The sequence below is a fragment of the Zonotrichia albicollis genome, chromosome 4, assembly GCF_047830755.1.
Source record: "Zonotrichia albicollis isolate bZonAlb1 chromosome 4, bZonAlb1.hap1, whole genome shotgun sequence".
NCBI lineage: Eukaryota > Metazoa > Chordata > Aves > Passeriformes > Passerellidae > Zonotrichia > Zonotrichia albicollis.
This window is the reverse complement of record NC_133822.1, coordinates 41,360,327-41,381,097: the sequence shown is the minus strand read 5'-3', so window position 1 is coordinate 41,381,097 and position 20,771 is coordinate 41,360,327. Positions and strand designations below refer to the sequence as shown.

General features: G+C 36.3%; 1 long non-coding RNA gene across 1 annotated transcript; it reads right to left on the bottom strand.

Moving 5' to 3' along the window:
* Positions 1-968: 968 nt before the first annotated feature.
* On the bottom strand, positions 969-6,261 carry LOC141728840 (uncharacterized). Its single transcript, XR_012580058.1, has 3 exons — positions 5,787-6,261; positions 4,977-5,471; positions 969-2,498 (listed from the first exon to the last, which is right to left on the bottom strand). It is a non-coding gene; the product is annotated as an uncharacterized LOC141728840 (long non-coding RNA).
* Positions 6,262-20,771: the final 14,510 nt, after the last annotated feature.

Here is a 20,771-nt window from a genome sequence, read left to right as displayed (position 1 = left end):
TAATTCCCAAAATCTTTTGCACAGACAGATATTGTTGAATGCATTGGTTGTTCCTCCTCTGTCTGCATTTTTTGTCCAGGGCCTCCAAACTCAGATGCTCCAAATTTGCAGGCTCTTAATCTGCATGGACAGCCTGGCTTGAGTCACAAGGAGCATGGGGTGAGGCAAACTACAATTCTGAATGCATCAGTAGTGTGATACACCCTACCAGCCATATTTGCACCAATTTTGAAGAAAAGAAAAATTATTAGATCAACTGAAATATCCTCTAATTATCAACAGTGCAAGTTTGATGAGGATCTGCTGTGATTTAAACACTCATGCCTGCTCGTCAGGAAATATGACCATTTGTTATTTTTACAGGAACTTTCCTGATGCCATAATTCTGTGATTTTATAAAAATATTTTATGAAGAATATGGAAGAAAAAATATATTAGGATAACACAACAATTAAGTTGTATATTTTATGTGATTAGAAATATCTAGATAAGGAAAAAGTGTGTGATTTTTTTCCATGCGCATATTCATGGGACTTTTTAATTGAGTACCTAGTTAATCAAAGACAAATTAGAGCCTGTGTGATCCTAATTACAGGGCTACTACAGCTACCAGAGTGTCTAAATTCAAACATCTTGAATTAATCAAACTTTACACACTGCATATTTGAGCAGGATTCCTTAACATGACTGTATGCTTAAATGAAATGAATCAGCTGCTGCAACACACTGCTCAGGTTCAGTCTGGAGAACAGGGTAGAATGACACCTCCCAGACACTGAGTCATGCTAGATCTTGAGTGGTTTGCTATGAGGTGTTTCTAAATGAATCCTGAGGACTTTATGTCTACCCCCAAGTACTCCTGTGTATGATTGAAAAAGGCACCTGGAGTTTATATGATTACAAGCATATTCAGCAAGGCAGCTCCTGGCCTCAGGATACAAGGATGGCTTGCAATGCATCACATTAGGTGCAGCTGCTTTTTCTAATGTCCTCATGGATGCTTTTGCATTTAGAAACCAAGAAGGAAGACTGGGTATGATTTTTTCTTTTTTATTTTTTTTCCCCAAAGTAAAAAAGAATTTAGACATTTTTCTTGTAAAAAGGACACACCTACAAATAAATCTGCATCCAGAATCTTTCTTCCAAGTAAAAGAAAAATTGAGTTAAGACAATGAAAACTGCATCCAATTAATATCAAACGAAGATGAAACCATTTTGGCAATCAGAAATGTCATCAAATATGCACTACTGTACCTCCACCTGATAAGACACTGTTTCTAAATTATGCTCTCCTAGTAGAAGTGCCTTGAATAGTCATGTATTATGCATATAGTATTTGTGAGATGAAAAAAAATTCTGTGTATCTGAAATTGAAATGCATGTCTACACAGAATGATTTTTTTCTGTTAAACTGAAACAGGTAGGCAAATTTTCAGGACTCCTCAGTTTATAGACATTAAAAATGTGAAAGAATTGACTTGTTCTCACCCAGCAACTCAACGCCAGTGCTGTCACATCTCTGCTGTGAAGTGGGAGGCATGTCAGGGGCTCGTGCCTTCCATGACAACAGTCCCTGCTGGAAATGCATGCCCAGACTCAGGGTGCCATTGACTGTGCACTGCACTGGAGCATTGGCTTCTGCTTGGGCCTGCACCATTGTGCCTGCACAGTTTTTGGCTCCTGGGGCACCACAAACACCACTTTTTCTAAGAGATTACTCAGGAAAAAGTAAGCAGCATATATTCACAACATTCCTGCAGTGTAAAGAAATAGTACAATCATACTTTCCTTTTTTTTTTTTTTTTCCGTATATAATACAGTGGTAATTCAAAGGAGATATCACTTGCATTGTGAGGCTATTGTCAGTTGTGACTCCTGGACTGAGGTGTGGGAAAGATCAGAAGTCCATCTGTCTGTCTGTCTATTTAAGTCTATGAAGAAAACCCAGATAATTGCTAGTATTTCAGTTTTAGAACTCATGTAATTTATAACAAACTAATATCTGCATGTAGATAACCAGGCTGCAAGGAATACACTTTCATTCCTTTGTCTTGACTAAAAGCATGTTTTTCAATTTCTATTTCTCAAATATTGTACATCAGATTCTGGAATGGAAGCTGTCAACCCCTTCCATGCATGTGGACGGGCTCCTTGAGAATACCACATATTGATTCTGCAAAAGACATTAGTATAAGAAAGAAAAAACTTCTATTTCTCTTTTTTCTCATCATTCTTCATTCTTTGGAGAGTAGATACACACAAGCTCCACTTTTACCCCTTTCTAAGTGTCAATCCAGAAGTAGAAATACGGTTTGATGACAGTGTACTGGGCTACTTGAATCACTGATATAGATTGAAAGGTGCTTCTTATTTTCTCAAGTTTAAATCCTTTGTGGCAATCAATCCTTGTTTTCTCAGGTGCCAGTAACTCATTGCCTCTTCACTTTTGGGAGCAAATCAACAGGGCCAGGGAACTGTTTAGAGCAGATGGAGCTGAGCTGATGAGCAAAATCAGAAAGTCAAGACAGGGACTAAAAATTCTGCATAACAGCATAGCCTACAGTACATGAATTAATTACCTGACAGATGCATTTATTTTTCTTTTTGAAAAGAATCCTTAGAGCATTTGTTAGTGCCACAGAATGCCATCACTCTAGTCCATTAACAGGACTGAAAGACCAACAGTGAACAATTTACTTTTATTCTTTTTCCATGGTGGAAAAGTTCAGTCACACTCCCATAACAATTTGAGAAGCTGGATTAAATATGGGATCTGACATTATTCACAAAATTGTGGTGATAGAAGGGACAGCCTGATCAAAGGAATAAGGAGAATGAATATCAGATAATGAAAAACCCATTACAGAGGATAAACTGAAAAGGTTTGCTACAATAAAGAAATTCTATTTGTTTCTTCCAGTTCTGCTTATTCAGAACTTGCATCTATTGTTAATTCAGGCTGCCAGATGTTTCATTTTGCTTTGCATTTCTTTGGAGCTTTAAAATGTACAATAGACCACAAAATTACCTAGGTTGCTTTCAAAGGCCTCAATTAATCCTCTTGCAATTCCTTGAGTATATGACAAGGAAAAATATTTTTATATATTTGGTTTTTGTTCTGACTTAATAGCAAATGACATGATTAATGATAATCAATGACATTTAGCAATTCTGATCCACTAGCCACCAAATCCTTAGTTAGCTAGTAACCATTGAGATATACATGTCAAGAAAGCCTCATATTTTAGTTTATAAAATGAAAATATCACAGAAGCAAACTCCAGCTATTTATAGAACACATATTTCGCAGTAAAATTTATATCAGTGACTGTTTTCCTGTGAGAATTATCAGGAGTAGCTGAGAGAAAATACTCTGTGCCAGTAAAGAGGTGCTGGGGAGAAAACCAGGGTGTTTGAAGGGATGCACAGTGCAGACACAGGTGCCAGGCAAGGCAGTGCCCTGGCATAGCTGCTGATGGCCGAGGTATATCAATGTTTACATGCCCAGGAAAATACCTTAGCCTTGATTACCAAAATATATCAAAAACTGAACTCAGCATCAACAATTTTTGTGTAGATGAAGAGTAGAGAGAAGAACATGCTACTCCAGAGGTTTTAATTTACATCTAATTACAAGTCTGAGAGATAGCAGACCAGCTACAAGGCAGGCAAAGGGCAAGAAGTGTGACATAAACTGCTTTAAACTACACTTCTCCACTGCATGAGAAGTGACTATTTTGCTGATTGAGCTGTTTTCAGCCCAAAGCCAGGTTTAGCCCCTACCCTGCCAGAGCACCGCTGGAAATCTGCTGAAAATAATACCTAGAAGAAGTTAGTGAAGGGTCTACAGAACAGTTGTATGAGGAGTGGCTGAGGGAGCTGGGTTATTTGACCTGGGGAAAAGAAGGCTCAAGAGGGATGTTATCACCCTCTACAGGTTCCTGAAAGGAGACTGTAGCCAGGTGGGGGTCAGTCTCCTCCCCCAGGTAACAAGTGAGAGGATAAAGGGAAACAACCTCAACAGGATCCAGGTAAAACTTAGGTATATACATATAAAGAAAAAAAATCTTCACCAAAAAGGTTGTTAAGCACAGGAACCGGCTGCCCAGAGAAGTGGTGGAGTCACCATCCCCAGAGGTATTCAGAAGATGTGTGCATTTGATGCGTAGGAATGTGGTTTAGTGGTGGGCTTGGCAGTACTTGGTTAATGGCTGGATGGCTGGACTTGAAGACTTGAAGGGTCTTAGCCAATGTAAAAAATTCTAGGAGACTTTGAATATGCATTTTACCTCTCTGCTTTAGATCTTGTAGCTTTTGAAGGCTTAGGTTTTTTTTTTTTTTCTGAGTTGGCACTGGTGGCCAGTGTGTGTATCTGTCTGCACAGGCAGATTTGGCGGCTCTGTGCAGCTGCAGGTGCTTTCCCCTGGTAGACCATCAGTGGGCAGGGACTCCTGCCAGCGCTGTGCTAGCATTAAACCTGGATCAATCCTTTCTTGCTAGTGTAGGGGTGTAAAAGGCAACACAAAAACTGGTGAATGTACCTGGAGTTTCCTCTAGACAAATGAGGAAACTAAAGACAGTACATAACTGAGTAGCAGACCTTCATATGTGCAGCAGAAGCTGATTGCTTTCGACAAGTGAATTTTCAAAGGACCTGATTGTGTGTGACAACAGCAAGGGGAAGGACAAACAAGTTTGCTCATCTGTGTCCAAACTCATGGCAAGGCATATATGGGCTGCTGAAAACTCAGCTGGCTGAGACTGTAGAAAGAGCATATCAGTGTTATTTCTGGTGTTCTCAGATCAGAAGGTAATGCAAACTGACAAGCACTGAGTTTGCCTGTGAGGGTTCATATCTCCAGTGATTTTAGTCAGCTTAAGCAAACTCTTCTCCTATATGTGCATCACTGCCTTCTGTTTTACTTGGAGAGCATTGGGACACAAATTAAAGAGGGGGGTTTATTAGCAATACTTACCACTAATGCTTCCATATGAAACTTAGACCAGCAGAATGTGAAAAGTGACATGTTGATCTCAGAATAACAGATGATTCAGCCATTAATTGGCCTCTTGATGAAGGCAACTAATGTGTTTATAATTATGAGAACCAGAACAGGTGCCTCCGGCAGTAACACTGTGGTGTAGGTGTGCTGTATATTGTGGTCCCCACCGCCCTGACCTGGCACACACTCCAGCCAGCATTGTGAAGGTAAAATCAGAGTGTGTACCATCCACTGGCACACAGAATTTTCCTCTGAAAAAAAAAAAGGCAGAGCATGAAGGAAAGAAAGCAGTAGTGCTATCTGAACTGAAGAGACATTTGGACTGTGGGGGAAAGTAAAGCAAAGCACACCTAGTCCAGCTTGGAGCCAGAGTTGAAGGTCACCAGTCCACAAGATGTGATGCACATCTCAGTCACTTCAGCAGAAAAGCAGGGAAGGCAGTAAGTCACAGTGACTGCTGTAAGAAAACTGAACTAGAGATGCTGAGAAACCTCATTCATTAATAAACAGAGGTGATGAAAACAAAGGTAAATTAATATATTCACTTTTCTGGGAACAGCTTCTTCTTTCATTGTATTATCAGACGTTCCACTGAAATACTCTATATCAGTGACCAAGAACTCTAAATAAAAACTTCTATCTTTAACCAGATAAAATAATTTTAAGAAATCATTTACTGTTTTGTGGATCTGGAGATCACCACATCATTTAATAACTCTGAAGATAAAAAAGGTAGGGGGTGCATATATGGTGAATATAGACCAGATGAAGAGGAAGACTTACCAGGATGGCCTACTACCACAGAGCTTTTTCTAAGGAGGACTTTGGTGTAGTACAATGTCCCGTCTATGGTCCATATTTTTGTGCTCCTTCTTCATGGCTCAAAGAGAAGAACACATTATTTTAGCAACCATCCTCAATTCAGTCAGTGCTGCTTCTAGGGAAGAGATTTTTGTGGCTGTAACTAGGGCTGCTCAGAGCCTGTAGATCAGGTGGCTTGAAAAGGAGTCAAGAATAACTGACTGAAATCTTCATTTATCTCAGAAAAGATGGGAAGAGAGATGCCCAAAACTCCTGTACAGAACTTGGTAGAATAAAAAATGTTTAGCTGTCAAGTAGGTACAAAATTCAGCTTCATGAGATTGAGGAGAAATTTTCATTTGTCTTCTTTTCTCTTTCCACTTTAATAGCAAATAATATGTGAAGAAAGTGTGAATTCAGCTCCTTACATAGGAAGATAATGTATTTTGAACAGTGATGCCCTAAAAGGTAATGAACATAGATGAGAAAATCAAATTGAAAGACATCTCAGCCTCATATGACAGAATGTTTTAAGCTGTGTTAACAGTGATCAAATGAAGCCTTTTAGTTATCACAGATTTTGTTTCCTGGCTGAATTTCACAGAACTTAAGATTGGAAATTTTTATCTGGAAAAGCAGATATTTAACCAGCCAGGTTAAGATGTAATTACATACTTGCACATGCTTATCTGGGGTTTGGCATGTACAAACAAATGTCCTCACTGATTTCACAGTACAGTGGCTAGAAGAGCTTTGTCAAACTTCTGTCCTACTTTTGGCTGCTGTGGAAAATTTGAGAAAACAATGGCAAAGACACCCTAAAGTGAGAGGGGAAATTTAAATGTTTGCTTAACCACTAAATGACCTATCTTTTACATGTTCATAATGTTCATGTCCCTAATAAAGGCAATGAGGCTGCAGCAATCTAATTCATTAGGCCAATGAAAGTCGTCACAATGCAAATGAATAGTAAAACTCCAGTTCAACTCCCACCCTTTGTGGAGAAAAGTGGTCCAGTCACCTGGCAAAGTGTTCATGGCTTGCTTTGACTGCCATTTTTTCCTCTAACTGTTCGACGTTTCTAATGTCATTGCCTGGCATTAAACAGTTTGGAGGATTCTGCTCCAGATCCTGTCCTGGGAAACTTCAGGTAGAATTGTCCCAGGCTCCAGTTTATCTGAAATCCAAAGTAAATTTTTTACCATTCATTCCCAAATTGAAATAGTTTTTAATAATTTTTTATATATTTTTTAAATCTTTTGTCATTGACTTATTTGTCATTGTTGAAATTTTTGCTCTTTGAAATTAATTGGTTATTTATTCTCCTCATTCCTGTGTAAATCAATGTGTATCTTGAGACTTCATCTAAAGATGTTAGTCCAATAATATTTTGATCATGACATTTAAAATTTACTTTTTTCCTTATCTTATAACAGAAGTCTTTAGTGTGCACACAGAGAAGTAGGCATATATTTTACATTAGAATAAAAAATCCTTTTTATTTAATGTGAATTGTTGTTGAACAAAGATAGAAAGTAACATAGATGAAATTATGTATGTAGATACCAATAGAAAAACTTATCAGAAAAATTGAGTTATTCGTTAAAGTCAGATAAAAGTTAACACAATCATTGTTTTTCCTTATTACAGAAATACATGTAGTTCACCACAGGAATGAAATAAGATGTCCTTTCTGGGGGATTTCACACTAATTTCCATGGACATAATCAATTGAAACAAGGTATTATGCAGTTCCTAAAATAGGTTCAGGGTTTTATAAATCCTTCTAGCAATATTATTTAAAAGTGAAAAAAAAAAAAAGACTATTAATAAGTGTACTTTAAAAAAAATCCACTGTAAACAAGGGAAATAAACTTTTTTAAAGGAAAGGGGAACATAGTGAAACTAATAATGCAAAACATGTCAAAACCCTAAATATTACAGGAACTACTCTTGTAGTAAACTTGGCTTCCAGTACTTGTAGGTATTTGGTAATAGTAATTACTTTTTCACATGGATGTAAGAGTTGACAGTATTATTTTAAGCACACCTTAAAATTGCTTCCTTATTACATTTTATTTTTAGTTCAGGCAAATAAAATTAGAAGACAATAATCTACTAGCACTTCTTGCAGCCCCAGGATATCATGGGTTTCTTCAAATCATCCAAGATCCCCTGCACCACTTCTGACCACTTTTGAGTCTCCACATGTCTGGAATGATTATTGCATCTCAGGTGTGACATTTCTCTGTCCCTGGGGAATCTTTTACTGAATTCTCTTAATATGTTGTCCTTTAAGACTGCAGTGTTATTCTACCCATGAGCCTTTTTCTTCTGTTGTCTTTCATATGATCTGTTTTTCTTAATTCTGGTACCTCTGTATGTTTACCTCATTTTTCATACCATCTGTTTTCTTTTTCACACTCAGGATAAACTGGCCATTCTGCAGTGCTGCTGTGTCTGCTGAGATTGGGGTTCTAAGCTTGGGCTTCCCGTGGCCCCAGCTGCTTGACTCAAGTCTTTTCAAGAGGTGAAATTTCAGGCATGGGCAGATGGTTGGACTAATTCCTCCTGATTTTAAAGGGCTCCTTCATACGCTATGGGAACAAAGCATCAGGCACCTACAACAAACATGAACCACAAAAGTAACAGAAACATTTAATTTTCCTTCTTTGACCTTTTCCTTGTGTGCCAGTGGCACTGTAAGCTGGAAATGCCGTATTCATGGTTGTGAACAAAAGCTGTGTGTTGTTATGAAAGGATAGGTGTTCTGCCTTGAAGCACAGTCCTGCCTGAAGAGAAGCCTGTGTCCAGCACGTGTCTGGCAAGGATTGCCAGATCTGTTCACACTGCTGTCCTTCCTCCTAGCATGTGATCTGCACACACAGGGAAGCAAATTTCTCTCAGTAACCAAGGACTAATTTGAGACCTAGCAAAGACAGAGGTCTCATTTAAGATCTATTTAGAGATGGTGAGTAAGACTTAAATGTTTTGCAGACCATTTACTGGCCTTTCACAGAGCCACAAATGTCACAGGGCCATGAACGTGAAGTGATGCTTTGGTGATGTGTTAAATCTGACTTTAGAACGCCTTGCACCAGATAAAAAAATCTGAGTTGAAATATTGATCTGTCATCTCACTGTGACAGTCCAAATGCAATAAAAAATGTTAATGTTCTGTAGACTTCCTGTGAGATCGGGCGCATCTGTCACTAACATCCTAACTTGAGCATTTTTTTCTGCAAAGAATTTCTTTAAAACTTGAAAGTCAACATAATTTAAAGTGCCACCACTCTACACAACTTTAATCTCTACTTATTTTAACTGGTCTGTTGAAGTTTTTCTGCAGATAATGCAAAACTCAGATTTAAACTCAAACTGCCATGGTTCATTCACAGCTGAGTTTAACACTAAAAACTTCCCCTTGTCTCTAGAATTTGTACACGTTTCTTTCATGGTACTATTTGCAAAATAGAGCAGAATTAAGCATTCCATAATGGATTATTTTATTGTCCTAAGTGGAATAGCAAAACCCTCTAAAAGTGAAAAAGAAGAATTTGTCAAAATGTCAAACCTTGATAGCACTCTGCCTTTTACACTTCACATTATCAACTTAATGGATATGATTGATACAGGTGTTTTCCAAAGGAAATAATTAGCACCTTTTGCTCAAAGGTTTGCTTTTTTAAAGGTGGTCACCTCAAAACAGTACAGAGGTTTCTCATTATCTACTCACTTGCTTATTTTTCCTGTTTTCTGAGACCTTAATGCATGTACATATTGTGTAGAAATTTGGCTTTCTGTAGGAGGGAAGAAATATTTGTGTACTAGTATTTTCTTCAACAGAGTGTTTGCCTTTCAAATTTCAGCATATAGTTAATGCAAAAAGACAGAAGTTAAAAGGTCTATCAGATCCTTGATCAGCATCCCATTAGAATCAGGTAAAAGCTTCCTTCAAGCTCTGATCTGCTTTCATATCAACTCCTGTGAAGATTAAAAATTAAATCAAATAGCTATTCTGAGGGTTACAGGAGCAAATAATGCTTTATTGTATTGGAAATCAAGCCCAGTAAGTAGAGAAGAACTCAGCTAGACTATTACTTTACTGCCTAATCTGTATTTTCTAAGTGCTGGTGTTTGATATCTATGCTTGCAGAAGTACCCTTTCTACACTCAGAAGAGGTCATAGAGGTGTTTAACTCATGGATATCACAGATTAAAATGAAGTTGATCACCTTATTCCAGATCATACTGCACATTAGTTTTCATTTGATGACTGTCCACTATCCCATTTGATATGACTGACTGGCATTTCATCAGGAAAGATTAAAGTCTTCACTGGATTTATTAGATACAGGCTTGCATTTCATTGCCAAAACCATGGATAGTTGCACAAACACTAACATGATTCATGGTTGCTGAAAAGTAATTTATACAGATCTTTCATTTACTCTTACTCAGCATCACCACTCATGTTCAAGAAACTGTCATCACATGAATGTTGAGTGAAGGTTTTCCAAAACTGCTGCTCAAGTTTTCAACTCATGATCAAAGAGCAAAGCTGAGGAGAAAATATCATGGCAAAAGAGGGAAAAAATTCCTCAAATCAAAAATGTAAACCATGAATTTCAGGTCAAAGTTAAATAACTGCTTTAGTAATTTCAAAGCATTGTGTTTTGATTCAAACTTTTAACTCTCAGCACAAATTAAGTTATATTTCTTTAAAATGTTATTTCTTATGAGAAAAAAAAATGAACTCTCAGTTTTGAGAGATCAAGATATGCTACTCTGAACTTTCCTCAAATTATTTTTTTTTTGTATTTAGAACTGACAAAAATAGGTCATTTTCTTAAAAAATCTCTTGGTTGTTTTATCAAGAGAGCTTTTTCTTTCCTGTGGGCAAAAGTTGAGATTCTTTGCCTGTAGGAACACCAGGTCCTGGGCTAAGAACCAGCCCAAGAATTGTGAATCTAAATGTTAAGCATGTGAATTTCAAGCACCTTCTGTTTAAAACCTCAGGTCTTTTAGGACAGAGCAAGACAAGAGTAGTGATAGAGAGGGGAGCTAGCTAGAAAACTGTTGGCATATTTCTATTACACAAATACACCTGGAACAAAGCTCTTCCCCCCTCACCCCCCCTTCACACACACACTTTACCCTCTTCTATAGAGTTTCTTCATGACTGTTATATAAATGATGACACTTTAAATGTCTTGTCATTCTTGACTGAGAGACCCTTTGGCATTACACCTCTGTTATCTTCCCACAGTAATTCTGAGGTTGGAATGATGGATAGCCACTGGTGATGGATGACTTCATGATTCATGGTTTTCACTGTGGACAATAAAGAGGATCACTCGAGCTGGATTCACCATCGATCAGCTTTTACACATAGGCTTGGAGCTGAAGCAATATGGAATCTGTAACTGGCATTGCAGGAGAGCTGTTCATTGCATTTCACACTGATTCCTGACCTGCAGAGGTTCCAGCACTTTTTTTATTGGCCTTGCCCCAGTGTGGATACATGCAAATACAGGTGATCTGCCATCTCAGGATTTGCTCATTGGAAGTTAAAATGGTGTGGTCTGTAAGTACACAGTTTATAACATGAATGTCCAGTGAACTCTAAACCACATGAGAAAATTTTCTTCCCTGATAATGATTCATCATGTTAAATTTAGTTGTCATGATTATAAAAGACTTTCAGAATTGCACTAAATCAGTATGCTCTTTTTGTCACCAAATCTCAAAATACAGATAAATGATGTTTGACACTGATTAATTCTTATTTTAATAACCATGAAATGACTTGTTGATAGAAACGAAAATTATCACATCTGCCAGTGAAAGCAAAAGTAGCAGGACATTTCTAATTTTCCAGTGTTGAACTTTGAACCAAGAAATTATCCATCTCTCTGAAACAGTTTACTGTACACATGACAGAAGTAATGCATCTCCCATTCTAACTGGAATCTCAAAAACTTGGGAGTATTAGTGTATTTATAGAATTAATTGACAGGAGATGAATTGCTACCATTACCAACATGACTGACTAAGACTGACTGTCTGACAAAAATCATTCTCATTCTTCCTTTTCAATCTAAAACTTATTCTTTTCTCTTGAGTGGAGGTGAATTCACCCCGTTTGACCGAATATTAAATAAGTGACAGAAATTAAGCTGAATATAATCTTTAATCATTAATAATTAATCTTATATTAATGCAAAGTGAGTACTGAAAGTGTTTATCCTTTACAGTGAAGACAGAAGAATTCTGTCAGTTTTAGGCTTTCACAGAAAAAAAGCCCTAAATAACAGAAAAAGGCATCTAAAAACATTAGGGTATTCTGAATATGACATTTACCAGTTTTAGTATACTTGCAATTACATGCTTTATGCATGTCTGAAATATATAAAACACTTTAAATGCATATTTGTAGAGAAAGTACCTGACACAACTAAATTATAGATGAGAATTTACATTTTGAAAGTAATTTTTTCTTTCAGAAGGCAAAAGTAACTTATTTAGTACTCTCCTAATGAAGAGTAACATAAAGGTTATTATGGACAGTGATGCACCTTGATTTAAAAAAGAATACAAACATTCTGCAATCAATTACTATCCAAAAATTAGCGTCTGAATGTCCAAAAAACAACACATAAATTGCCTGCACCAAGTCTCTACACTTTCCTCAATACATGTTGGATATCACAAAACTAATGAAAATGTTAATGCAATTTAGAGCTGCAGTACTTTCTGACTGCTATGGGTTATTAATGATCTCAATGCACTTTCTCAGTTATGAAATGCTTGGTTTTGAATCAGACTTTGTCAGCTCCATTTCATTCATCCTATTTTCCAGTGTGTGTTAACTGCCTATGATAGTCTCTATATTTTTGTTTGGGGATTTTTTTCCCCTTTAACCACATTGGATATAGTCTAAGCAGTCTAAAGTATGCCTTTTTTATTCCAGAAGTAGAGACTTGTAATGGATAAGGCTGTCACCTCAGTACTTGTTTAATGCATACCACTGCCTTGCAGGTTCCTCCTTGGAACTGGAAATAAAGTAGTTTAAAGAAGTCAAATCTGCTTTTGCACTTCCTTTAATCTACTTTACTCTAGTTCCTTCCAAAAGGAAAATATAAATAAATTGAGGAAGATGCAGCAGACTTCGAGGGTAGTACAGGAGCCTCAAATTCAAAATGAGAACTGAAGCATCCCTGGGTGGCCTTTCAGCACCTTAAGTTGCATTTCATGCCTCAAAACACTTGCAGGGCTAGACACATTGATGTAGAACTTGCAAGTTTGAAGTATGGTTATAGAAAGTTTACAGACTTTCCAGATCCCATTCTCACGGAAATATCCATAAAACAGGCAATGTCAGCTGTCCTTCTGCACAGCACAGCTCAGCAGAGACAGCAGATTTTGGTACAGTATTCTTGGTGACCAGTGATTGCTCTGGCTGTTTTCCATAGACCCTGCTCTGCAGAAATCCTTTCCATTGGCCAGAGGCAGCTTAGAGCAGATTTGATCCCTTATTCTCCTTTTAACTTCTGTCAGAACAGATACCATCATTTTACCCTAGACTTACTGCAGCTCTCTCCTGACCCTTGTGGCACATCTCTAATAGCAAAATAATGTTCCCTAACCTTGAAACTGAATGGTGGAAGGTAGCTCAATTCAGGCTGGTTAGACTTCCTTCTTCCAGCAAATAGATTGTCTTCATCCACACCCTTTGGTGGTCTCCACATTGCCTCTCTGATCGTGCCCCTAAAATGGGAATATGGTATTTGACTAAAGCCGGGTAACCTGCAAATATTTAAAAGTTTAATTTCATCATAAAGTAATGCTTGTGCCTGAGCTCAGTGAACTTCTCTGGGAAGATACAGCCAGTAATTGCACAAGCAAAAATTCAACGTACTAGTAAAAAGAGAAATCAGAACAACCGAATCCTTCTTGCAAACACCCATGAAATCTTACTCATAAGAAAAAAGATTAGGGACTGCAATGATTGCTTTTTGAGAATCGCTATTTTAGAATTCAGGAGGAACTGCAGGGTTTCTATTACTGATGCATTAAATAAAGCACAAAAATAAAGAATCCCTCATTCTAATAGTACACAGATAACTAACCATGAAGAAACTGCACATGAAATAATTCCAGTTAGCACATTAAAGTGAGAGACACAGCAAAGACCTGCAAATATTTACTCATTTAATAATCCAAATATCCTCAGCATTGGTAAGATTGGTTGGTCTAAAGGACAGCTCTCACTGAAGAAAATTACCTCCTAAAATTTTTTGTCGCATCTGTTTCTAATAAAATATACCTGATTTGTTTTATAAAGAAAAGGCTCTAAGTGTATAGGTTTCTGATGAATAAGGTCCATACTAGTGGGGCTTCTAATATAACATTATTTTGGTGGTGTCAAATATATCAACTATTCCATTAGAACACAATAAATTTTCACCATCAGTACTAAGGTTTGTAAATATATGCTGTTTGGAATTGGTCATAAGTTGCTAATTAATGGATAGGAAAGCCAAGATGTTTGTTTTGACTAAGACTATGATAAGTAATTTTTTTCTGGGTGAATATTTAGTAATAAAATTACCTCTTATTGTTTGGTTAACCACTGTTTCATCCTGCAACATGGTGAATATTTTGGTTCTGAACCAATAAACACATAACTAAGGTTAGCAATGATGGTTCAAACTTGTATTACAACGAGAAGAACAATGAATTTTCAAGGCACCTGCTCAGCCAGCCTTAGTGCAATAAGAGCTTACATGAAGTCTTCCAGGCCTCCTTTCACTAAAGGAGATTTATGGATAATGCATAAAAATGTATTAGACTTTCCAGAGAATTAGAGATCTTTATGGCTGCGTAATTTCTACTCTAGGTCACAATAAAATTACCTTGACATTTACTTTCAGCTTGTGAGAAGAAGAAAAGTACTTGTCTGTCATTCTCCTGCCCATCTGAATATCACAGCCTTCATGAAGACAACTCAATTTTCCTCATTAGCTAAATTTACTTGCAATATGACATTATGGATCCTGAATTAAAATCCTTGATGAAAACTTACTTGAAGCCTCTGGTTATGTGCTTCTGGATATGTGTGTATTTTTGACACCAATATCTCCATAAATAACATAGGTTTTCCTCTATCATTCTTAATATTTTAAGGTAAAGGACATGGGTTAGAGAAAAAAATTTCCAAAGGAAAAAGAAAACTCTACAAAATCTTTCCAAGAGTTTATAACATAGCCTGCCACTTCATATCTCCTTCCAAAAACAAGGAGACAGGATAAGTTTTGGGAAATCAAATGGAGACATTGGTCTTATATTGTATTATGATTTAGTCTAGATAGATAAACTTAGCCACTTCACTTTCTCATTCTGCAATTTAGGTTCATCTCCTGTCTTGTCTTGTCTTCACTGCCCTGTCAGTCAAATGGAATTCCACAGCTACAAGTCTTTTTCTAGGTAGAATAATGCAAGACACATTGCACTTCATTTTAGCATATTAAGAATGTTTACATTTCCTGAACTAGCTCACTCTCTGTATTGCTCATTGCTCTTCAAAAGGCATAAATAACTGGATTTTGTCTCCTGTCTCCTACAGTCCTGAGCATAGGTTGGCACTCCTGAAAAATGAATAATCTGTGAGAAACAAAGATCCTCCAAATGTCATGCCTTCAATTATTTCAGTATTATGCAGTATTATCTAGCAGATGCAGTATGATCTTCAGCCATGCTGGAAACTGATTTTATCTCAATTTTCCACTACATTATTTATTTAAAGAGACTTCTGTGGTGTTCATTGTTCAAGTACTAAACATTCCTAATAGAAATGTCTGATTAGGTCTAGATATTATTTTCACTTCAGCTAGAGGATATGTTGCTTGTATTTTATGCAAGGTTATGCAACTTCTCTGAATTGCAGATCTTTTGCAAAACTCTTGGTGAGTAGAATTCTCTATAGTACCCAAGAAGTTCTCTTGAGAAGGACATATTGAGGTCAAATATACTTGATCTCATACTTCCAAGTGCATTATTGTCTCTCACAAGGCTTCAGTCAAACTGAATATTTATTACCTTCATAGAAATTAAATTAATAATTTGGAAAAAAAAGTGTTTAGATAAATATTTCAGTAAAATACTAAGACTGGTTCACAAAGTTTTTGATTTATCTTAATCATTAAGATTTATAATTAATCAAGATTTGCATATAGCAAATTTTGCTTTATCAACATGAAATAAGTTTATCACAAACACAAACATCTTTATTTGTGGGCTTGTAGGCTTGAATTAATTTCAGTGCTTATGAATGATCGTGCCAAAGAAACAAAAGTGTAAAAATAAAAACAAAATAATTTCTCTCAATATAGCACAAGATTTTTCCTACAGTAGATTAACATTAGTATGGAACTGGGAAGCTGATATTTGCTTTAATGATTGTAGTGAGTTGACCTAGGCTGCATGCCAGGTGTCCATCAAGCTGTTCTATCACTCCCTTCTCTGTCAGGATGGGGAGAGGGAGAAGATGGAAAAAATCTCCCTTGGGGGTCAAGAAAAAGGGCAGTTGAATAAAACAAAAGCAAAGGCTAGACAGAGAAGCAAAGGAAAACAAAATATTTATTACCTACTTCCCAACAGGTGATGTCAAGCCACTTCCTGAGAAGCAGAGCTTCAGCATGTGTAGCAGTCGCTCCAGAAAACAAATGTCCTATAACTATCCCCCATGCCGCTCCCTCTCCCATTTCCCCTAGCTTTTATTGCTGAGCAGATGCCATAAAGTGTGGAAATCCCTTTGGTCCGCTTGGGTCAGCTGTCCTGGCTGTGTCCCTCCCAAGAACTGGCCCATCCTCAGCCTGCTGGTGAGGGGACAATGTTGGAGACACAGCCTTGGTGCGGTGCCAGCACCGCTCAGCAGCACCCAAAACACCCATCAACACCTTTCCAACACCAACAGCCAAAGCCATTAATGAAAATGAATTGGAGACTGGGCATATGTTAACTGATTTACAGAACTGAAACTTCAGATTTCTGAGCAAAAAATTAAGTCTGACTGTCATGGGAAAATTAACCACATCCATCATTACACTGAAGAATATCTGCACTTACTAATTTCATAATTCAGTTGAAAACTTAGGTGGCTAGGCCAGTATAAATGTAGCCTTAATTAATGTAATTACATAAACTAAAGTAAAAGGGTACATTTATACTTCATGGATTAGCAAACTAAATAAAATTTTTAATCTTACTGGTGAAGTTTCCTGGCAAGTGCAGGAAAAGTACAGTAATCAAAGTACAGTGGTGTCCTAAACCCAGTCAAGTGCTCTTACCACTGGGCTACAGAGCCAGACTTCATCTAGTTCAAATTTTTTCCCCCAAAATACTAAATTTTGCTGGGTTAATAAGCAGAAGTGAATGTTTCAGTAAAAGTATTGAAGTATGTCCCAAATTATACAGTCTCCTTTAAACTGATCCTCCCTTTTAATCCTGTGCCTATGTAGCTAGCACACATTTCCCAAATGGGTGAGTTCTGGATTTAAATTTCTACACTTAGTGAAATGTATGGATTCATGTTTAGCATTTTGATATAAAAATATTGTAGTGTTAATATATGTCACTATTCACCTCCTCCTTGAAGCCAGGTCTTTGAATTAAAAAGACTGAGATTGTCCATTTCTTTTCAGAAATGAGGTGGGTGAGACATATTTTAAACCATCTACTAATTCAGGGGTTGCTACTAATAGAAGAATTGTTTCATTGCAATTCTGTATAAAATTGATCTGCTATAGAATTTAGATCAGAATTGGGTCACCTATCTCTCAAAATGGATTGTTTCTTTAGATTTAGACTTCTATATTTTTGTATGTAGAAAATATAATGATCCAAAATGTTGATGCCAGCAGTGCACAAAGGTCTCAAGTATCTGGTAGCCTTATAAAAGGCTTTTCAGGATCACAGTGGATTCTTTCATTGCATAACATATTCTTAGTATTTATAGCAGATTCTTTGAATCTGTGCTTTCTCTGTTATGTTGAATTAAAGTTTCCCACCTTCAGAGAGCTGATCTGAGATTGAGTGAGCTGCAACAAAGCTTCACAGAAAATATTTTCTTCTGCCTGTTAAGACCAATGACAAAGCAGGTTTATAGCCAAGAGTTTTAATACAAGTATCTTTTTATATTGCCCAAAAAAATGGTAACATTTTAGCTTGCAAAAAAACAAATTAAGTTTTCCATAAAAAAGATTTTAAAAATTATTTCTAACTTTTAAAAATATTTTTTAAAAAGCCATCAGACTAGAGTAATTAATCCAGTTTATTACAGCCACAAATACTACTGAGAATTAGGCAAACCATCATCTTTCCATATGCAGTAGAGGTGAACTCTGCAAGGAAATATTTTGTAACATATTTAAACCGTGGAAATGATTAGTGTATGTTTCAAGTATTTGTGATTACTAAGACTTTATTAATGCTGAAACTAAATTATTTAAACTGACCTTTTTATTTTCGCGGGCATGATTTCCCTGTTACTGCATTCATAAACAATACAATAGAGATGAGTTGAATATACTTAGGAGAGCCAAAACCTCAAGTATTAATAAGTGAAGTGCAGTCGTCAAAGCAGTCAAACCATGCATTCTAAACAGGTAATTTATGAAAGTGTGAGCCAGGTGTGCCTCTGTATTATTAAAAGTAAGCTACTGTGTAAGTCCTGTATACTTGGAGGCTATCATAACAATTTACAGATGATGTTTTCCTGTTAACAATATAATATTCACAAGACATGAATCATGTAGGTATCTTTAGCAGCATTTTTATTTGTTATTATTATTAATTCATTAGAAATTTCTAACATCTTGATATCATTGTTATATACTGGATTTAAAAATAATTTTCTAGTGATTTATTTTTTCTGTATGGTAGGATTTATTAATTTTTTATAATTAATTTAATGAAATTATATAAGTTTTCCTTGTATTTTGTTCAGTATCTACTTATTCTATCTGGCAAAACATGCCCAGTCTTCAAAATGAGTCCTTTGACTAGACAAATAGCTCAGCCCTAACCCACAGCTAGTAATTATGTTCATTTCCTTTTATCCAGTTGACAGGATTGATGACAATTAATTGAAGCAGGAATATTGCAGAGTATATGGGTAGAACTGGAGGTCAGATTTGGCTCTAGGCACAGCTATTAAACATAGCAAAATGGTTCTACACTCACTTCTTAGCTTCCCATGTTGATATTGTACAAATGATGAATAAACACTAGTGATAAAGCAGGACCAATTTAAAGAGTGAAATAAACTCCTGATGAGATACAGCCTTTCTTTTGATTGCAAGAAAACTAAGAAAAGTGAGTATCTAGGACTGCGTGTTCTCCATCTTTTTTTTTTGTTTGCTTGTCTGGTTGGTTGGTCAGTTTGGAATTTTTTTTGGTGGTTTTATCTGTTTGTTTTGGTTTTGGTTTTGGTCTTTTTTTTTGTTGCAGCTTCATAACTTTAGTTTTCTTCTTTCCATCCCATTTTTGGAGTGTGTGAAGGGCCCATCTAAAGAACAATAAAATCCATCCCAGGTTACTCTGCTGGAAAGATTTGGGCTAATCCAGCTGTGGAGTATGGCACTGTGGAGGACTGAGAAGGGAAAGGATCTAGATGTACTGAAAGCATTAGGAGACAAGAATAGTACCTCAAGAATTATATTTTCAGGGTACTGGGGAAGTGGTAATCTTTACACCCCAACAGAATTCTTCAGGAATAAATCAGATGCAACTTGCAATAGTTACAGGAGAATAGCAGGAGAAGACATTAATATTGCTCTTGTCTTAATGACCACCATGAAAACTTGATAGTCTCCATTCCCAGATGACAAGGGACCGTTATTTTCAATGTTCTGTGCAGGATAAAAACTTTAAAACCTTAGCCCACTAAAGCTATATTAAGATTTATTATCAGAAAGTCATTTAAGTCATTTCAAAAATGTTCCAGGGGTTCAGATTAACAACCATTTCATTACTTACTACCTTTTTAAACTAGAATTTAACATATTGGTCCATTTCAGCACCAAGAGAGGTTGAGACTTTGCCATTATTCGTTTTTGAATATCTGTTCTTGCTGAGGCTTACTTAAGCATGAATGGTTTTTCTTGGTTTTATACCATCAGATTTTATCTCCTAAACCTTTTGTGGCCTTCCAATTAGCATTTAGTCAATGCTCAGCTGACTGATCTTTTGTCCATAATTAGAAAAGTCTTTGCTTAAAAATAATCATCCTGTCACATTTTACTGGTAACAAGGGGAACAATGCATACAAACCGCGCAACTCAGAAACAATATACAAATTCAAATTAATTTAGATTATTTTTCCCAATGCAGATAATAAAATTTAGTGTCTTTTCAGTATTCATAGGGATTTGATTTCTGGAAAGGATTCATTTGTAGAGTACATAATTCCAGCAGTGTCTGTGTAAAGATGCAGAGGAACTGCATAATGAGTAAAATGTATTAATAACACCATCAGTAAAGATATAGTGAGTTTCTCAATCTTAATTCTTTTACTTTTTAGAGACATAAAGAAATTCTGCTTCTCACATCTTTTTGAATTGCTAGTAAATTTTCTGTATTAGCAATTTAAAGTAAGTAAAATTTGGGATTTTTTTCAGTAATATAAAGTCCATTAAGGTTTACTTTATCTTAATGATGATTTTGCATATTTTAATTTAATCCACTCTCAGTTGTATCCAGTTCATCTACTTGATCTTTTAAATCAAGTATCAGAAGGCATGATTAACTGAAGTCAATCCTTGACCTCCTATATGAATCTCCCAAAATGAAAATCTAAGCCTTTAAACTTTTATGATGCCACCTAGCTTATTTCAGGGTTGAAATTACAAGGCTTAATGCATTCAAAGCTAATTATAAAGTCATTCTGAGAGAGAGCAGAGACAA